Raw genomic sequence first — 4,659 nt, 5'->3', positions numbered from 1 at the left:
CATGAAACAAGAAGCCTGGAGAGAAAGCTAGCAGGTGTCACTGTATTTGCCATGTGACTTTCCAGTTGAGAGAGAAACCCTGAACGTCATCAGCCTTCTTGAACCAAGGTATCTTTCCTTAATGCCTTAGATTGGACATTTTTATGGCCTTGCTCTAATTTGGACATTTTCATGGGCTTAGAACTGTAAACTAGCAATTTATTAAATTCCCCCCTTTAAAAGCCATCCCATTTCTGGTATATCACATCCCAGCAGCTAGCAAACTAGAACACCACCTAATCAAAAGGTCTCACCTACACCTGGGTGGTTTTCATCTCCATGAAAACAAATTAATCAAAAAGATCCGCCTGTGCCAGTTTGAAAGGATTATATGCCCTAGAAAAGCCATGTTTTACTCCTGATCCGTCTTGTGGAGGCAGTCGTTCCTCTTCATCCCTGCTCAGTAGTGCCAGCTGGAACTTGATTAGATTATCTCCATGGAGATGGAACTCGCCCAGTGTGGGTATTAACCTTTGATTAGAGGGAGAAGTGACTCTACCCGTTCCAGGTGGATCTTGGTTTGTTTACTGGTATACTTTAAAAGAGGAAACATTTTGGAAAAAGCCACGAGAGCCACAAGAGAATCCACGCAGCCTTTGGAGATGAAGAAGGAAAAGGCCTCCAGGGGAGCTTCGTGAAACAGGAAGCCTAGAGAGAAGGCTAATTGACTTGTTCAGTGAGTCTGTTTTCCCTACTGCGCACAGCTTAGGCTTCAGAGGACACAGCCTTGTACATGTCTACAGTCTTCCTGATCACCAGGGAGAATTTAGTTTTATCCAAACTCTCTGTCTCTCTCACTGATTTTCCTTAAGCTTCTGAATTGTCTCTCTCTATACGTACATGCCCAGTTATTATCCCATTACTTTCTGAGTGTTTTGTTGTTTTGACAATGCCCTAGGGTATCAATAATGCCACGGTGTAATCCAATTAAAGTTGGTCCCCTTAGAAGCGGCAGTGTTGTCAGTCCTTAAAGCTCACTCTACACCACGGAGGATTCTTCTAGCTGTCTCTTCCTAATGTCCTTCCCTGGCTGGAAACATTTCATGAGTGTGATTACAATTCCTTGCTGGTGGAATTAAGTCCTCTGTTGGAGAGGGTCTTGGAAGTTTGAGCCTGTTTTCCTACTGTACCCCATGTGACTTTTCCTTTTGCTGATTTTTCTCTGTGTCCTTTTGCGCTAATAAATCATAGCCATGATTATAGGACTATCTGCTTGGTCCTTATGAGGCGTCCTATCAATTTGGGGACCACACAACACAGCCTGCTAACACTCCCCTGAAATAAACTCACCTCAAACTGCAAACCTCCTTCTATTGAGGTATTTGAAGAGAAAAGCCTTTGTAAAACTTTCAGTTTAGTTATGAAAAAATAAATGAATCCATGTCTTAATAACACTAATATCCCAATAACCCACATATGTTAATAATGCATCTATCTTAATAAACCATATAATAAACAATAGCAAAACAGACATTAGCTAGCCAAAGGGATGCAATAAAAATTTGTGCTTTTGGCCCTTTAGATTTTGTTTTTCTATGATTTGGGGCTTACCATGTACACACAGGAGGAATTCAATAAATGCCTATGAACTTAAAAATATATATGCATTCTGCCACTGCCAAATGAAAATGGATGCCTTTTTTCAACTTTTTTCATTTTTTTTTCAAATATTTAACTAAAACATTTCTTAAGTTATCATTTGGGATATTGGGTGGTTTTTAAATTATGTTTGTCAACTACCTCTTACATTGAATTAAATGCTATTGGAGGAGGAGGACAGGACAATGAATTAGATGCATTTTTTTTTTTTGTCCAAACTTGCCCTAACACTCTAAACATTTCTCAATCATTAACATGAATTCATAATTATAAATGATGTCCCCTGCCATGAAAGTACCTTGAATTTTATACTCTCTTATTTTGGTGAATATTGAAGAAGTTCTTAAATTAATTGAATCATACCACACAGGTTTTTTTTATAACTACCCTAGTGAAACAAGCATGAGACCACTCACATAAAACTAATCAGACTTCAAAGGAATTATGCTAACTAAAAAAAAGCCAATCTCAGAAGGTAACAAACTGTATAATTCCATTTATACAATATTCTTGAACTAATAAAATTATAGAGATGGAGAACAAATTAGTGGTTGCTGTGGTCAGGGATTGTGGGGAGGTGGTAAGTGTAAAAGCACTTAAAATATGATTATTAATAGGAAATGTACAAAGATTAAATCCTACATATCATTTATTTTAAAAATATGTATATTACATATTCGATCTTTTTCATTTTCAACCACATACAGTTTTCACCTTGGTGATGACCTTGCTGAGTGGGAAACACAATAACTTTAATACATGAGTCAAATCTATGATGATCAAATGGACTGCAGGTAACTGTTTATGTCAATAATAAATACAGTAGATTACTTTTAAAACCCATACTTTGGACATTTTATTACAGATGCATTTGCTGACTTACCATAAATCAATGTGCTTAAAGTGCCATATGATATCAAATGTTTAGCTTAACAGCATAAAATTGAGCAAAAACTGTAAACTATGTTTTATAGGTGCTATAAAACTGTGGGGCTGGAGTTCTTGCTTTTTTGCATTACTCTGATCCATCAAGCCAACTGAAAATTCTAGGTAGCCGGGACACTTGGGAATAGAAAATTGATTTTCAGAGCTTTATTCACTTCAATTATTATGACCTCCAGGGAAAGCATCCTCTGTTTCCTAATATGAGATGAGCACAAGGAGAGAAGCACAAAGGTAGTGCAGGAGCTGTGGGAGCCAAAACACTATATGCTTTATAATCCTTCTTTGTTATATACCTATCCTGCCGTACCTGGCTCTCCCTCCATCCAACCATCCACCACCCTCGTAGCATGTGAAAAGAGGTTAGTTGATATAACAAGAGGGAGGTCATTTGTTTATCTTAAAATGCTTGCTTGGATTGTGGGTGCTCATTCATTCTGCAAATTATATTCCTATTCCATGTTAACTGTGCTGTGATTCAGCAATGGACAAGACAGGGTAGAGGCAGTGAGGAAGGAGAATCGTGAATGGGGTGTGAAGGACATCTGGAGATAGAAGCAATCAGCCCTAGTGATGAAAGGGGATGAGAAAGAGGGAAGGACCGAAGATGACACCCAGTTCTTGGCTTGGCTACTGCAGGGATAGTGGTGCTTTTGCCTGAGATAGAAAACAGAGGACAAACTAGGTGCAGTGAGGAAGAAGAGATGCATTCAATTTAAAATGCCCGTGGGCCGTCAAGTGGGAGTTTCCAGTAGCAACTGATTATACAGATCTGGAGCTCAATAGCAGAAGACATATTTTAAAGGAGTTAACTATACTCAGTACCGCTGGTTTTCCACCACCAATCACAACATTCCCAAATATTATTCCTGTGCTGGCAGAACCATCTCCTAGGAGAGAGGATTAAAATGTCACATACTTGAGCAGTTATTGCTTAATGGATACAGAGTTTCTGACTATTGTGATGGAAATGTTTTGGTAGTGGATGATGGTGATAGTTGTACAACACTGTGAATGTAATTTAGCACTTAACAGTGGTTAAATGGCAAATAAAAAGAAAGCACTGCAAACTCACTTTCCCAGACCCCCTTGCAGATAGTAAATCTGACCTGATTCTAGGAAATGGCCCCATAGAAGTCTGCTAAGGAGCTTTTGTGACATATCTTCCTTCCTGATTAAAAAAGATATGTGAAAGGAAACTGTCCTTTTTTTTTAGGTTCTTTGGATATAGTTGTATGTGGTGCGATGCCTGGAATTATAGCAGCCGTCTTGAAACCATGAAGAGACAAGGCTGTGGATGAAATCTAATAAACCAGGAATAACAGAGCTGGAAGACAGAAAGAGCTTGGGTCTTGAATATTATTGCTGAACCCTTTGCCCAGTCCTAAAGCACTCTCTTTCTGGCCCTTGTGATGTGAGATTGCTCACGTCCTCATTATTGAAGCTATTTTCAGTTGGATTTACTGTTACCTGCAACTGAAAATACCCTAGCTTATACATTAACCGGAAAAAAAAAAAAGAATGGACAGAAAAATGGAAATAACAGGTACAGATTTTTGATAAATGGATCCACTAAGATTAAATGTAACTAGATGGGGTAGGAGGGACAAAAGAAGATTTATTCTGAGAAGGAGACACCCAACTGATGACAGTGAAGATACCAAAACATGAGGAGGTGACATTTCAGAGGAGGTGGGCAGGGTAGAGGAAGATGGTATTATTAGCTTTTGAAATATAGACAAGAAAACCCTTCCTTTGAAATCAAAGAGAAAGTCAGGAAGAGGAAAGACCACAGATGAGGTATGTTTCATTCATTTGTTCATTTTAACCAAAACAACCCAAAGCACAATAGGGAATTCAACAACTAAATAACAAGAAATTTGGACTGCAGAAGGTCAGTGGCATAACTTCTTCTCAAAAGACAGAAACATTTGTTAAAATTGGTAAAACTGGTTACATTTGGAGTCAAGGAGCCTTTGCTGTATTTAGAGTCACTGATATTATTTCTCTTTTCTCTTGTTGAAAATGCAGTTCCTGTGAGCCTTCCATATAAAATCACGCATCTGATGAATCTTTTCA

The 4,659-nt window shown here is 38.3% G+C and overlaps 1 long non-coding RNA gene across 1 annotated transcript; it reads left to right on the top strand.

Moving 5' to 3' along the window:
• Positions 1–512: 512 nt before the first annotated feature.
• On the top strand, positions 513–4,033 carry LOC143682442 (uncharacterized). The gene is made up of 3 exons (XR_013175133.1): positions 513–715; positions 2,346–2,432; positions 3,797–4,033. It is a non-coding gene; the product is annotated as an uncharacterized LOC143682442 (long non-coding RNA).
• Positions 4,034–4,659: the final 626 nt, after the last annotated feature.

The sequence above is a fragment of the Tamandua tetradactyla genome, chromosome 5 (assembly GCF_023851605.1).
Source record: "Tamandua tetradactyla isolate mTamTet1 chromosome 5, mTamTet1.pri, whole genome shotgun sequence".
Taxonomy (NCBI): domain Eukaryota; kingdom Metazoa; phylum Chordata; class Mammalia; order Pilosa; family Myrmecophagidae; genus Tamandua; species Tamandua tetradactyla.
Note: the sequence above shows the minus strand (reverse complement) of the source record. Positions and strands in the feature narration are given on the sequence as shown.